General features: G+C 38.3%; 1 long non-coding RNA gene across 1 annotated transcript in view; it reads left to right on the top strand.

Annotated features, from left to right (window-relative positions):
- Positions 1-8,756: 8,756 nt before the first annotated feature.
- LOC147834154 (uncharacterized) overlaps positions 8,757-17,365 on the top strand; it is a 42,943-nt gene continuing 34,334 nt past the window's right edge. The window contains exons 1-2 of the long non-coding RNA XR_015505805.1: positions 8,757-8,801; positions 11,724-11,787. This is a non-coding gene — a long non-coding RNA (uncharacterized LOC147834154). The remainder of the gene's footprint in view (positions 8,802-11,723; positions 11,788-17,365) is intronic.

The raw sequence follows: 17,365 nt of genomic DNA, 5'->3' as shown, positions 1-17,365 counted from the left end.
TAGGTTGCAGTGCTAACCAATAAGCTACACTGTTAGATCTTACCAGGCTTTTTTACAGAATACTGGCAACACTGTTGCCAGTTACTCACTTTAAAAGTTTGGTTATAGTAAGTAACTGGCAACAGTGTTGCCAGTTAATTACTGTAACTGAACCATTACAGTGAGTGGCTGGCAACAGTGTTGCCAGTTATTTACTGTAACCGAACCATTACAGTGAGTAGCTGGCAACAGTGTTGCCAGTTAAATACTGTGATAGAGCAGGAGTGGTAACTAACTGGAAACTGTGCACAGTTAATTACTGTGCTGTAGTGTTACAACTCACAGCATTATACTGCATTCACATTAATAGTATGTCATAGTATTACTAAAATTAATTAGTATTCTTACCTGTTATTAAAAATAAAAGGCATAAAAATTCAGATAAATGTATTTTATTGTTTTGGCAGCAAACAAATATACAACAGAAAATGTATAACAAAATTAAGAAATCAGCAGATATAAATATCGTCTTACATATTACAGGTCTGCACAGTAAGGCTGCGGTCACACTAACATTTGAGCATGCGAAATTCTGTCATACGGCACTGCGAAAAGAAGTGCGATTAAACAAAATAATTAGAGATTGAAAAAGCAAGCGACTGGTCCATAGTTTAAATTTTTGTGCCTGCATTCCAGGTCTGCAGCATTCACATGCGTATGAATGGAAGTCTACAGGGAAAAAAGTGCAGTGTGACAGGGACTTTATGCTGTAACTCTAATTAAACACACCTGATAAAACTAATTAAGGCTTGTTAGAAATCAGGTAATGTTGAAGCAGGGTGTGAACTAAACTCTGCTGCACTGCAGTTCTCCAGGAACTTGGAGTTTGACCCCCATAGTATATAGCATACTTTTAAAGCAACTGTCAACATTTATCAAAATCACACATGCACACACACACACACACACACACACACACACACACACACACACACACACACACACACACACACACACACACACAGAAAGTGATGCAGTAAAATGTTTCTCTCTCCTCAATGCTGACCGTGCAAAAAAAAAACTAAACAGCAAAAAACACAAAATAATTATTTTATTTTTTTAAAGTTTCAAATAATTAAAAATAAGCATATGAAAAGAACACACACGTACTCTCTCTCTCTCTCTCTCTCTCTCTCTCTCTCTATATATATATATATATATATATATATATATATATATATATATATATATATATATATATATATATATGTATAAACATGTTTGTCAAACACAGGCAAAAACTGTGTCAATTCTAAATAAAAAGTTTAAAATAATTATAAAAAACAAAAACAAAGTCGGCAACACCGAAAATCCAAAGGATCCAATCTTTTATTGTTATAATTATTATCTACTTTAAAAAACTCATGATAACAAGCTTTTCTATTGTTTCTAATATAAATTCTTAGGTGGAAACACAGCTCTGAAAAATACTTAGCAACAAACTCACAACCTGGGACCTGACCGTGGAGCTTTTGTGTGTGGATGGTTATTTGTACCATCATTTTTGTGATTCCCTGTGATGATTTCTATGCACATGTTACCTTACTGAGGTTATGGAATTTAATGGTTTTTATGTGCATAAACTGTTAGCATCTGTACATTATGGCAATTTGCAATATCCAATAAATAAATATACTTAAACAAAAGCGAGGAGAGGCTAACTAGCTAACAATGTAGCTTTCAAGTACAAAGTTCAAGATAACAACAATATAACTTAAAACACAGCCTTATTTTAGAAACCCTCAAAAACATTTAAACACATTTTACTTACTCATTGTAGATTCTTATTTAAAGCCTAAAACATAACAGACTCTACTTCTGAATTGATAGACAGAGAATAGAGCACACTCAGCAGTGAACAAATCAAACACCTGACTCCCTTAAAGGGCCAGCATTTTCTGAAAACTTTTTCTAATATCTTTGTGTTTAGAATAAGACAGACAGCCTGTGGGATTGTGGTGAGGCCTAAATCATTGTCTTCTGCCTTTAAAATGCACCTCTCTATAAATAGCAACATAAAGCATCAGAGTAAATGGGACAGTAATGGTTGAACAGTAATTTGCCATTTATTGTCACAGTAATGTGTACATAAAGTAAATTACTTTAATTTGTCCTTTGCATTACACAATTTTATACAAACTTTACTCCTTTTACAGTAAAATACTGTTTCCTTTCATCATAGCAAAACACTGGCTATTTTGCAGTTATTTACTGCATAATCTACAGGGTAACAGTGCAGTTAAGCTTTTAATCCTAATTAAACACACCTGATCAAACTAAATCTAAAGGTAGTGTGTTGAAGCAGGGCTAGAACTAAATTCTGCTTGGCTGCGGCCCTCCAGGAGTTTGACACCCCTGGTGCATAGCATATTTTCAAAGCAACTGCCTACATTTATTACAATTATGCACATATTGTTTAATAAAAACAATAAAAATATGCAAACTTCATCCATAGTAAAAAAAAATAAATAAAATAAATAAATATATAATCTGATCTTCATGTGATTCCAAATCTGTAGTAATAATAAAAAACACAAAAATTACATGATTTATACATTTATTAAGGAAAGCCTTTATACTATACTGTTAATCCCACTTTTACTTACTTCATTTGAAGATTTCCAGACAAATTCATTGAGTCTCTGCAAACATGTATGTACGTGCTGTTTAAGATTTTTTTTTTAAATAACACATTTTTACTAGTCATTTAGCAAAATACTAATATTCAGTTGAAAGTGCAATTTAAAAGCTTAACTATAGGTTAAATTAGGCAAATTAGATTAATTATAGAAACACAAACAAAGTTCTAAGAATTATTGTGACAATTTCTTTACTCTGTGTGAATATTTTTGCATTTAAATGCATCTCGTCCATATGTTATGCTTAGCTTTTAATGATCTCTGTGGCATTGGTTGACTCCTGATACTCAATGTTAAAACTTAAAGGAAACCAAAGAAACACAGAGATGGCTGCAGTGAAATTCAGCTTATCATCAATGCAATGTCCCACTCTCCCCTCAATACTGACCATTCACATATCAAAACTGAACAGTAAATATATATATATATATATATATATATATATATATATATATATATATATATATATATATATATATATATATATATATATATATATACATTTATATAATAAATATAAATAGCAACATAAAGCATCAGAGTAGATGGGGCTGTAATGGTTGATCAGTAATTTACCATTTATTATGACAGTAAATATCTGTAATGGGTACATAGAGTAAATTACTGTGATTTATTCTTTGCACTACAGAATTTCATACAAATCCTGCTTCTTTTACAGTAAAATACTGTTTCCTTTCATTACAGCTAAACACTGGCTATTTTACACTTATTTACTGCATGATCTACAGTAAGGGTTTACAGTGTAGCGTGCCGCAGAAAATTATTGTTAGGTGTATTTAGAAGCAGAATTATTTTACTTTTTAAAAGAGATTTAAAGATTAAATAGGAGCTTACATCCAAAGGAACTGCTGAAACAGCTTTACTCTGCTATCATTGAGTCGGTCCTGTGCTCCTCTGTAACCATTTGGTTTGGGTGAGCCACCAAAGATATCAGTAGATATCAGTAATTACCTCACATGCACAATAACCACAATAGCAAAATAAAATCATTTGGAAAAGTGTCAGTAGGTAGATTTTTTTTAACTAATCCTTTGTTAAACTGCATCCCAATCCTCACACATACTGCAGAAGACCTGTTGGAACCCGCATGGACTCAAGAGTTTGGTAAAGACAAAATTATGGTTTGGGATACATTCAGTCTGGGGGAATGTAAGAGATCTGCAAAGTGGATGGCAACATCAGCATTTGGAGGTAATAAAGACATTTGTGCTGCCCATTATATTACAAACCACAGAACAGGGCAAATTCTTCAGCAGGATAACACTCCTTCTCATACTTCAGCCTCCACATGAAAGTTCCTGAAAGCAAAGAAGATCAAGGTGATCCAGCATTGGCCGGCCCAGTCACCATACATGAATATTATTGTGCCTGTTTGTGGTAAGATTAAGGAGGAGACGTTAAAGAATCTTGATGAAACAGGGGAGTCCTGCAAGAATGCTTTCTATGCCATTTCAGATGACTTTATTTATAAGTTATTTGCAGAGATGTATGGATGCAGTCGTTCAAGCTCATGGGAGTCGTACACAATGATCATTCTGTTCCCACTGCACCAAGACGTTATATTCAATCCTGCACATTATTTCTGTTAAGTGACTTTTGTCAGACCCTACTTTTCTTATTAAATCATTCAAAATTAAGACATGATCTTCGTCTTAAAGAATGCCCCCACCCACCCTTACTCCCCCTTCTTTCTAGATGAGTGACACGGCGACCCAGTGGTTAGAACTGTTGCCTTACAGCAAGAATATCTCTGGTTAAAGTCCTTACCTCTCACAGTCCAAAAAAACACACCAAATTGACTTTATAGTCAAGCTCTTAGCAAGCCATATATCTCTCCTTAGCCATCCCTATACCGGTCATTAGCCAGAAATAGGTTTTAGGGAAGTTCATCTAGATCTACACGAGCTCAAACTCCCCTCTCGCCCTGCAAATAGGAGGGAGCCTAGGGCTCGAGGATCTCAAAAGCTCAGAACTCTCTCCCGGGACATCATGTCAAAAACACTTTATTTTCAATCATCAGCTAAGTGTGAACTCTTTAAACACTATGCAATAAATTCACTAAGGACAGGTCTCTCTTTGAAGGGGTTTCTCTTATTGTTACAAGTCATTTTCTCTTATGGAAAAAAAAAGAATGGAAAACGACTGCTGTGCTCTGCTGCATTACTGTATATTCTGAGACCTTACAGGCCACATGATAGCCTAATGTAAGATGCAGTCTAAAATAACACTATACAAAAAATATTCGGTTGTCATAACCCAAAGACACATATGGACAAACCCAATGTTTAGTTAATAAAAAGAAATAAATTAGACTGTTAAGGCCAATGATGCACCACCACCCAACATATTTGAAGTGTTACAATATGTCTTTACTAATTAAAATTTACCAAGTTTAAGTCTTTATTTGTAGGGAGGCATGGTTGCTTAGTGGTTAGCACTGTTGCCTCACACCAAGAAGGTCACTAGTTCGAGTTCGCTAGGCCAGTCGGCATTTCTGTATAGAGTTTGCATGTTTTGGGTGCTTCGGTTTTTCCCACAGTCCAAAGACGTGCTATAGGTTATTTGAATTGACCAAATTGTCTGTAGTGTTTGAGGCCTCATTTACGTTAATATGCTTCAGTTTTAAAATGCATAACTTTTGCTACGGTTACACCTTCCACCCACAATACCCCAGGGCTTTCGAGCTGTTTTCATTTTAAAACGCTGCTGCTCCATTTCAGTGTGGATGGGGGAAAACCGAGACACCTAAAATGTAGGCATGGCTGCTGATATTTGATCTGATTGGGGCTTTTCTCAATATTAAGTGCACAAAGTTTAGTCTTGAACCCTTTCCTTAAGTTCAGACTTTGCAAGTTTGATCTGGAAATCAAAATCTAGAGGACAACTCGGGTAAAAACTGTGTACTTTATAACGTCATTTGCATCCCCCTGGCTATCTTAACATTAAAATAAAAACATGATATAAGAAACTGTGAATTTTCATTTTGATATTAACAACTTAACAGACACTAAAAATGTATTGCTGCAAATCACCATCATCTTCACTGTATGCATATTTATAACAAAACGGAGCCTATAACATAACTGCCTTCTTTCATTTTCATTGAAAATACGAAACATACCATGTCTCTTTTGCTGAATATCAGTTTTAATAATCAATAATGGCCATCATAAAAGTATAAGTTACTATACAATATAGGAAATTAAGGCAAGCAATCGCTCAATATGCAGAATTAGTGTACATGGTTACATATATTTATATATTAACTTATCCTTGCTCTCAGCCAAAACACGTTACCCGAGAACAAGTAATAGATTCAAAAGACCATGAGATAGAGACAAGATGAATTAGATATTATTATTAACAACTATTGTGAGATAAAATCCAGTCAGACGAACCTTGATGAACTGTCTGATCTGCACTGCTCTCACCCAGGGAGGTGTGCTCAAAACACCCTCTGACTGTCTGAAGCTCAGACGCGCACATACACGCATGCCAGACTGTGTGTGTGTGGTCACGTGATGTGCATTTTCAGTGGTGGTGTGGAAAGAGAGCTGTCCAGAAGCACTAGATGAAACACCAGTGTGGACTTGGATCATTTTTATTCTAAAATGCCATTTTAAAACTAAAACATATTAGTGTAAACAGGGCCTAGGAGTGTGTATGGGAATGAGTGTGTATGGGTATTTCCCATTACTGGGTTGTGGCTGGAAGGGCATCCGCTGCATAAAACATATGCTGGAATAGTTGACAGTTCATTCCACTGTGGCGACCTCTGAAATAGACTAAGCCAAAGGAAAATGAATGAATGAAGTTTTTATTTGCTGAATTTTCCTTGCAATCTCAGCTCATCCTCCCAAACATTCAAACTGACAACGTGTCATTTCACACTTCAGCATGAGGGTGAATAAATCTTTTGTGTGAAACATCCCTTTAATCCTCTCTATTAATGCCTGTAACCCATATTAAGCTTCGTAAACTCCTTTTGTCAAATTTGCAGCACAGTCACACCATGGGTTAAGCTGCGTGTTCACTGGATAGGATGGTATTTGTAATCCTCCTTGTGTGTGTGTATGTGTGTGTGTGTGGCAGTATGCCGGGCATCATAACAGCCTTAGGGAGGTGTGTGGCCCATCGCTGAGGTGGAAAAACCTTGAAAAACAAAATCTGGCAATGAGATGCACGTTTACTTGCTGTATGCAATTGAGAGAACGAGGATGACAGAAGGCTAAAGACCAGAAGGCCACATGCAGCAAAAAGCAAGGACACAATGACGATGACACAGGTAAGAGGTGAAACAGGTTCATTGTACTTCGTTAAGGACACCCTCGATCCTTGTAGTCCGTCAAACGTGCACAGCCTCTTGCATGTGTATAATGAGAGCTGCTGACTGGCTGCACATCTGTTGTAACAGGATGAAATCCAAACTGCAGCAGAGGGCTGGACTGCATCAGGAGTCTCACATATAGAAACATCATCATCATCAAACATCAGCGCGGCTGAGAGGCATGACAGACTCGACCTGCCTCTCCAGCCTCTGATATGAAAGTGAATCACATCTGACAGCTTCGCCTTCTGCTTCCCAGCAACACGCGCAGAAAACGTCTGTATCTAAATCTATACATCTTCATCTGGGTGCAGATTCGAAACTTTATATTAGTTGCTCACGCCCCACAGCTTGTGTGTTATTAAACCTCTTCTAAAAGACAAAACAAATGGAACGAAGTGAATTAAACTGCTATCATTCCATATCGTAATGCATTCCCTGGTGCAGCTCAGATGACAGGACGCATTAATTTTTAGGAAATAAAATTAATGAAACTTGTTTCATTAAATTGTTATTGTTCTATGTCGTTAGGCACTCCCGAGTCCGGTTTTCGGATGGCAGGATGTGTTATCATAATGAAGAGACGAGAGATAACAAATGTGTGAGTGCCCACCTGAAAGATAATCACTTCATACAAGCATTTACTACATTGGAAAAGCCACCAACATGACCGCATAAATATTACATTGAGTCAGAAAAACCCTTTAATTGTCACTCAGTGCAGCTGGAAACAGACACCAGGACCTGCATGAAATTAATGTACTCTCTTGATGCATTATTCATGTGCAACACTGTTCTCTTGACGTATGCGTCTTGCTGGTGCTCATGGCCAATGCCAGAGAATTAAAGATTAATGCGAGTTCCTTGTTTCCTCGCGCTCATGGACGATTAACTAGAATAAAATCACTGTCATGGTATTTTCATTTCCCTATAGTTCGCTTTCCTTTTGGCAGTCACTTCCCATGTCAGTTGGAGCTCTTTAAATCATCTGCAGAAACACAGAAAGCTGTCAGAGACTTTAGGATAATAAACAGACTTTTTACAATTGTTCTGAAGTCTAACATACAGCATTTTATTCTGTCCAAGTGCAGTTCACTTACAGACTGTATTATTGACTTTAAAAGTTGTTGTTTTTTTAGCTTACATTTGTTTACATTTATTGTTTGACATAAACTGTAAGAGGTCATTCGCTATGTTTCCATCCACCTATGTTTATACACAATTTGGAATATTGCGTAAAAACACTTAATTGAAATGCCAACTTGCACAGAATCATATTACACACAGTATGTGCACAACTGAGTAGGATAAACTTTTTATTTGCTTAGAAGAAACTGTTCATAAAATATGGAATTTAAAATATGGAATATGGAATTTTGGATTTTACAAAATGCGCATCAACAAAGTCATATGAAGTCAAGTGATAACAATAAAGACAATTTGAGACAAAAAATGGGTGTGATGGATAGGATATCCTTACTAGACAACGTAATAGAATGACCACTTTGCACAAAATCTGAAATGTTGTTTTGGTCATTCTAAAATCCCTTAGCTAAAGTCCATCATGAAAGTGGCTCAGTATTATTAAGTTTTCTAAACAAATTTTGAGAGGATCATGTGCCTATGATTGACCACGGCTGGTCTTGCATCATAAATCACTTACCCCAATCAGATGCACCCAAATGCACATAAATAGTTTGCCTTCCTTACCTTGGTCGTCCTCATTTTTTCGACAAAACCCAGACTCCTTTCACTCCTTCCTACTTCAATAGCAGGTGAGTTATCAAGACGTATCTGAGCTCAGACTCCCCTCTCTTCCTCCTGACTAAACTTGAGGGAACCCCGGATCCTCAGGGCTCTCTGCCAGGACAGCATGCCAAATACGCTTTTACTTAATCAAGCATCAGCGATCACGTGTGAACTCTTTAATTCCAAGCACTGTCTTAAGCAACTGATCTCCCAAAGTATGGTTTCACACCTCCAAAAGACACCACATATTCATTGTATTTTGTCTTCTGCTTCTCCAGTTCTACCACAGCAAATTTCATTTTTCTTTTTGATATTTGGTGCCAGTTTATAAGACAGTGATGATTCTTTTTACTTATTGGATGGAAATATAGCTATTAGATTTAAGTTTCAGGACTCGAAACTAAAATCATTCCAATTAATGAATCAAAATTAGTGTGTACATGAATATATTGATCAGGATTATGTGTTTATAGGTCTCTGACTGCGTAAATGTATGATCTCACTGGTTGCCCAGTTCATTGTAGAGGCATGTTTGAGAACTAGGGGGCATCATAGAACGAACTTCACCATTGAGCCCTCCAACACCAGAAAAAAGGGCTGCGTTCCACTTCAATTTTTGACACACATGCAAACTTCTCTTCACTTGTTTCCTCTGGGAATCCCCTTTGCCATCTTAAAGGGACATGACACACCAAAACACATTTTTTGAGCTGTTGACAGTCGTATATGTGTCCCACGGCGCTAAAAAAAACTATTAGGACACATATATTACACTAAAAAGTGAAAATTGGTTGTTTTTGTGTTATTTCAAGGAAATTCGTATTTCCGGTTTGAAACAAATTTTTGAAGCTGCGTCACGGCCATGAGATCTTGCTGTGTATTCTAACGTGTAGACTGGACGTCTGTACCTGGGAGTTCCTTATTACGTCTCTGAGTGGGACTTGGTTCAAACCAATCAGCGTGCTCTATTATGTATGTGGTGCAACTTCATTAACATGCATGATAGCTTCCAAGAAGTTTTTACCAGTTGCAGTGTTCAGGCGGCAGAGAGACGCTACGTTGTGTTGCCAAGCGGGAGAACATGAATTGTTTGGAGTTAGTTTTGCTTTTATAATTTGCTGCAGTGAAGGTTTTGTTTTTATTTTCCCTATATGAGAGCGCAGCTGAACTCACATGTGTATTACAGTGTACGCGGCCGCCATAGAAATACGTGTCTAAGGAACATTGTTTACCCGAGAGCTTTCCTCATCTGAAAAGTCTCCTTTTAATAAAGACATGGATCCAGTTTGTGTTGATTGTCCTGTCTCTACAGATTTGGTAAGTAAGCAACTAGTGGTCTTTGTTTGTTTATTCAGAGGCAAAGTTAGTTCCTATCAGCAGCAGTACTCTTTCAGGGCTCTATTTTGACGGTCCATGCGCAAAATGGAGGGCGCAGGGTGCAAACGCATTCAGGGAGTGTCAGAATCCATATGTGCTAATATGAGGATGGGAAAATCCGTTTTGTGCCATGGCACATGGTCTAAAAGGGTTGAGTTTATTTTCTTAATGAGTTATAGGTTTGTTTTGAGAATAAACCAATAAGGGTCTCATCTCCCATTCCCTTTAGGAGCCAGCTGTGTCGCGCCATAAGCGCATTTGCTATTTGTATGACGTAAAGTAAGTTCACTTTCGATTTTCTCTCGTGGATAGGAAAACCTTTATGCAATTAGCCTATAAATAATTAATTTCGTTTAAGCGCAAGGATTTGTTTAAAACTATTTCTAAATTCAGTTCTAATTTCCAGCAAATGAATAAATGAACAATAATAACGAAGTGTGGTCAAAATACTCAGTTATTTTCAAATACACCTGCTATGCCCCATATGGTCTAAAACCAAATCTAAGCTTGTTGTTAATAAAACAAATATAAATTTGGATATAATAAATACTACTGCTAATAATAATAACATTATACAAAAGCAAATTGAATGAACTGAAAAAGCCTCCCGAGATGAAGGTTTCAAGGCAGTGGTTTTTAAATTCATGTAGGCTAGAAAATAATGTTTTGTAATATTTTAATTCTTTATATTTGTATCCTATATATATCCTTATTATATCCTATATATCACTTTAATATTAAAATTATTTTTCATATGTAAAGATATTCGCATATTGCTCTACATCTTGTGTGTATGTGTGTATTAATCATTGTGCAAGCGATGCGCACAACTAACGCACTCTGCACCGGACTTAAGGCCGGGTTTGTTCAGGTCTAAAGAACAGACTATTTACAGTTTCTCAAAATAGCAACGCGCCAAAACATTTTCCAAAGTAGAGGTGTGAAAACACCCTGCTGAAACAGGTGACAAAGCATAGTTCCCAAGACCTTAAGGGTTTAGGGTGTTTCATTTGAACCTATTCAGACGTTCCACCTGTAGTGGACAATTACAAGATGTAATCAATGACATACATCTGAGGGAACGAGAAAGAGGAAAGTTAGCAATTGTAGGGGTAAAAAAATTGGGCTGAGATGCAACCATCTCCTCAAGGTGTAGGCATCTTATTATTTATGTCAGCATTTCCGACTGAATGGCGGGAAATCTGAAGGATGTGGAAGCACTTGAATTGTTGAAGGTTAAGTTTTTGCATAGTGGCTAATAAGTTTCCCAAAAAGGCCAAATAGTCTGTCATTGCAACAATATTGATATAACTTTTGGATAATTTGGCAGAGGAGAGGTGATAAAAATCTACCTGCATGGGTTCTGATGTTAAAGGGCAGGGAATGTTGACCATGGATGTGGTTTCTGTGTGGCAAGGGTGTAATCATTAAATGATTCAAACTGCTTTTTTATAATAGATTATCTAAGCCCTCAGAGTTATCGTATCCATTGAGTTATCAACTGCTAAAAACATTAAAAAAAAAAAAAAAAACTACTTAAGAAAACTAATGAAAGTCTCTTTCTTTTGCAGGTAGAGTGAAGATCTGCATGGCAGGAAGCTGGCAGCCAGACTGGACAGGACAACAGATAAGCAGGTAAGGAGTCGGGCATGTAAATACAAGACCAGATGCTGACCCTTATTTCTGTTTTTGGTAAGATTGCAAAAGGATGGTTTGACCAGTAATGTACAGTTTTTCACTATCATAGGGATCATTTTTAGTCATTCTGCAAAAGTACAGTTAGAACCGCTGTCGTTATATCCCATTGCTACAGGTACAGCTACAGGAGTTGGTCATTAGAACTCTGATGATTATTAGTGGGCTGGCGATGTGTTGGGAATTGATGGCACAGAGGGAACTGTGACAAATGGAGCCATCATGTTTTACAGTGTAAAGATTGTTTGAAACGTATTTATCTGAACAAAAGTACACCACAACAGTAAGTCTATTATTTAAGTGACATCAAGTTTATATCATAACTTAATAATTATAATTCGGCCAATCACAGGCATTTCTAGTCTTAAATGCATTTTCATGTGTATAATAGGATTCAAAAACAGTATAGAGGCTTTAAGAAATTATGATTATTGTTGTCCTTTATAAAACCTTACAAGACAAATTAATGCATTTTTCACATCTGCATTTATGTTTTTCACACCTAAAAGCTGAAACTTTCAATGACAATCTCATCATTTTAAAGCTCTTTGTAGATCAACAGTTGCGCAGCATAAAAATGTGTGAAATACTTTATAGGATTTGAATTTCCGACAGGATCTCATTTAAACAGTAGAAAGGTATCAATATGTAAAATACAAATCTAACACTTGCATGTTTGCATACATTTGCACTGAAACTAATTTAATTCTGCACCTATTTATCACATTTACAATGTTGTATTTTTTATTTATTTATTTTTTTAAAGTAATTTCTAGTGTATTGAATAGTTAGATTCCATCCATTCCATCAAGTTGACTCTTTAAAATATTACACATCAAGTATATAATCATAATAGCTCTGCACCTCCTAGGAGCTGCATAGCATTAGCTAATCAGATTTTACTAGGTGATATTAGTCAGCTCTTAATTAGTGTGCAATATGCAGCTGGTGGTCATTGGTCAGGTTCAGGGCATCATCTGTTTATATGCTTCAAGATTCATTTAGTATCAAACCTAATAAAACATTCTCATCACTTCCTCATATGCGAAGCAAGGAAAGCATGTCAAAAAGCTGAATAGCATGAAGGAATTTTAGATATGAAGCTCTTGTTACTCCATCAGACACTCTTTACCATTGCTCCGAGGGGAGATAGAGGAGCATCAGAAGGCATTAATTACCATGCTAAATATTCCACGCGCTGAATATCCAAGGCGAGCCATGGAGTTCATCAAATTAATTTCTAACATTTAACACAGATTATTGCTAACATTCTATTTTGATTTCACACCACTATGAAGATTTCTTTCCTCGTGGAGGGGTAGCCATAGATAGTGGGGTGTCTAGCTTGAAGAATAGTGTAGAAGATCATATTGGATCAAGCTGGTCGATGTTATAATATAAAAGCCTCTCAAGGTAAAAGTAATTGATGTAAATTTGTGATTGATTATAAGCTGCACACTGATAAAATGTGAATTTGTGCAGTCCACAAACCATTTATCAACTCCCTGGTTAAGACACAAACATCAACAGAACCAAACAGTCGGGAATCAGAAGTACAAACTCATCCATTTTCTCCACAGGGAAATTGATTTTTAACAATAACTGGAAAAGCTTTAAAGACAGAGGTGCTTTGATCTCTGAGATTGTTAATTGATTGTTCATGCATTTGTTGATCTTGTCTCTTAGCATTAAGTCAATGTATTTTTAAAATCGTAATTGCAGAATTGTGTAGAAAACCCACATTGCTCATGGTTGTGCAGAAATACCCACCAATCAGAGTAGCTGGAAGCAAAGAGCTTTTTAGCTCCGCCCACTCCCAATATGGATGACAATTGAGTTGGTCCCCAATTGCTCTCAAACTACTATATATTAATATTATATTTTGTTTCTGTATTGCCAAGTGCAGTGTTTCTCAATCATGCTCCTGTAGAACAATCAGGGGCCTCATGTACGAAGACTTGCGTTGAAATCATACTAAAACATTGCGTACACACAAAGCTGTAAATGTGCGTACGCAGTAAAAAAATCAGATGTATGAAACACTGTGTACGCCAAATCCCATGCATATTCTCTTTGTACATCAGAATGAACGTGAAACTGAGCCTGTAAGTACATTTAAGACTTGTTTCAGTTGTTGTGTATGGTTTGAGGACTTGTTTTCAGCTGTTTGTGTAAAGTTGTAGGACATTTAAACTTGCTTTCAGTTGTGTATAATACTACGAGTGTTTAGCCACTGTTTCCTTGGTTACTATAAGAGCTTGTGTAGCGAACGCGGTCGGTTTCGCGTCGTCCGCCTCAGTTTCGGCCCTTGTTTTGACTCGGGAGGCGTGTCCAAACGCCAGGTAACCACTATATAGTGAGCACGCTAGCTTAGTCGGCAGGAGAAGCACTTTAACATCGAGACCAGCAGCCTGTAAGTACATTTAAGACTTGTTTCAGTTGTTGTGCATGGTTTGAGGACTTGTTTTCAGCTGTTTGTGTAAAGTTGTAGGACATTTAAACTTGCTTTCAGTTGTGTATAATACTACGAGTGTTTAGCCACTGTTTCCTTGGTTACTATAAGAGCTTGTGTAGCGAACGCGGTCGGTTTCGCGTCGTCCGCCTCAGTTTCGGCCCTTGTTTTGACTCGGGAGGCGTGTCCAAACGCCAGGTAACCACTATATAGTGAGCACGCTAGCTTAGTCGGCAGGAGAAGCACTTTAACATCGAGACCAGCAGCCTGTAAGTACATTTAAGACTTGTTTCAGTTGTTGTGCATGGTTTGAGGACTTGTTTTCAGCTGTTTGTGTAAAGTTGTAGGACATTTAAACTTGCTTTCAGTTGTGTATAATACTACGAGTGTTTAGCCACTGTTTCCTTGGTTACTATAAGAGCTTGTGAAGCGAACGCGGTCGGTTTCGCGTCGTCCGCCTCAGTTTCGGCCCTTGTTTTGACTCGGGAGGCGTGTCCAGCTGAATTCAATCAGCTAACGTTAGTGCTTTGGGGTTATATAAACAACTAGTTTACCGCGGCAGCGGTCGCGGCAGCCTCGTGTGAAGACCGACGAGTGTAAAGACCATCGACTCTACCTGCGCGACTCCACCGAGCAAAGACACCGACAAAGCACTTGAGTACTTTCTTTTTTTTTACTTTATCTTTTGTTGTCAGTGCACTTTTATTATGTGTCTTCTAATTCCTGTTGTTACTAACACTCGCAAAACACGGGAGGTACGCTGCAGGCGTAATCCTCACAACCTTTGTTCAATACATGTATCTGCTATTTCACAACTCTCTCTCTCCATGGGCCTCTGGAACTGTCAATCAGCTGTTAACAAGGCAGATTTTATTACCTCCATAGCTACATATTCTGACTATAATCTCATGGCTCTAACTGAGACCTGGTTGAGGCCGGAGGACACTGCTACACATGCTACTCTTTCTGCTAATTTCTCTTTTTCCCACACTCCTCGTCAGACAGGGAGAGGGGGTGGGACTGGACTACTGATTTCCAAAGAATGAAAATTTACTCTGAGACCGTCCCTGCCAACAATCAGCTCCTTTGAATTCCATGCAGTCACCATTATCCACCCCTTCTACTTAAATGTGGTTGTCATCTACCGCCCACCAGGTAAATTAGGTCACTTCTTAGATGAACTGGATGTTCTTCTCTCATCTTTTTCTAATATTGACACTCCCTTGTTGGTGCTAGGTGACTTCAACATTTACGTTGACAAACCGCAAGCTGCAGACTTTCAGACTCTGCTTGCCTCTTTTGACCTAAAAAGAGCACCTACCTCTGCTACCCACAAATCAGGTAATCAGCTAGACCTTATTTACACACGACACTGCTTCACTGATCAAACAATAGTAACTCCACTACAAATATTGGATCATTTCCTTCTGTCTCTCAACATCCACATTACTCCTGAGCCGCCACACACTCCAACACTGGTTACCTTTCGCAGAAACCTACGATCTCTTTCACCCAATAGACTATCCACCATTGTTTCAGACTCTCTTCCTCCATCTTGCAAACTCTCTGCACTTGATTCGAACAGTGCCACTGATACACTCTGCTCCACACTAGCATCATGTCTAGACCAATTATGTCCTCTTGCATCCAGGCCAGCCCGTGCCAGTCCTCCAGCACCCTGGCTCTCGGATGCTCTCCGTGAGCATCGCTCAAAACTTCGAGCTGCAGAAAGAATTTGGCGGAAAACTAAAAATCCTGCACAGCTCTTAACATACCAAACTCTTCTGTCCTCTTTCTCAGCTGAGGTTACTTCGGTAAAGCAGACATATTACCGTCTGAAAATCAACAATGCCACTAATCCTCGCCTACTTTTAAAAACATTTTCCTCCCTCCTCTATCCTCCTCCACCCGCATCCTCCACACTTACTACTGATGACTTTGCTACATTCTTTTGCACCAAAACTGCAAAAATCAGCGCTCAATTTGCTGCACCTACAACAAACACGCAAGGTACACCAACACCACACACACACTCACCTCTTTTTCTCAGCTCTCTGAGTCTGAGGTGTCCAAACTGGTGCTATCTAGCCATGCAACCACCTGTCCACTCGATCCCATTCCCTCTCATCTCTTGCAAGCCATCTCTCCTGCAGTCATACCAACACTGACTCACATAATTAACACATCTCTTGACTCTGGTTTATTCCCCACTTCATTTAAGCAGGCTAGGGTAACCCCACTGCTAAAGAAACCCAACCTGGACCATACGCTACTTGAAAACTACAGACCAGTATCCCTGCTTCCATTCATGGCCAAGATTCTGGAGAAAGTAGTGTTCAATCAAGTCCTGGACTTTCTTACTCAAAACAATCTCTTGGACAACAAGCAATCCGGCTTTAAGATAGGCCACTCAACTGAGACTGCCCTGCTCTCGGTCGTGGAGGATCTCAGACTGGCTAAAGCAGACTCTAAATCATCAGTCCTCATTTTGCTGGACTTGTCAGCTGCTTTTGACACTGTCAACCACCAGATCCTGCTATCTACGCTCGAGTCACTGGGCGTTGCGGGCACTGTTATACAATGGTTCAGATCTTACCTCACTGACAGATCATTCAGGGTGTCTTGGAGGAGTGAGGTGTCCAACCTACAGCATCTAAACACTGGGGTACCTCAAGGCTCTGTTCTTGGACCACTTCTCTTCTCCATCTACACATCATCTCTAGGACCAGTCATCCAGAGACATGGATTCTCCTACCACTGCTATGCTGATGATACCCAGCTATACCTCTCTTTTCATCCTGATGATCCCTCGGCTCCAGCTCGCATCTCAGCCTGCCTGTTGGATATTTCACACTGGATGAAAGATCATCATCTTCAGCTGAACCTCGCAAAAACAGAAATGCTTGTAGTTTCTGCCAACTCGACTCTACACCATAACTTTTCAATCCAGATGGACGGGGCAACCATTGCTGCATCCAAAATGGTGAAAAGCCTTGGAGTAACGATTGATGACCAACTAAACTTCTCTGACCACATCTCTAGAACTGCTCGATCGTGCAGATTCAC

This window comes from Danio rerio, chromosome 13, assembly GCF_052040795.2.
Source record: "Danio rerio strain M-AB ecotype USA chromosome 13, GRCz13ab, whole genome shotgun sequence".
Lineage (NCBI taxonomy): Eukaryota > Metazoa > Chordata > Actinopteri > Cypriniformes > Danionidae > Danio > Danio rerio.
This window is presented reverse-complemented; position numbering and strand designations above follow the sequence as displayed.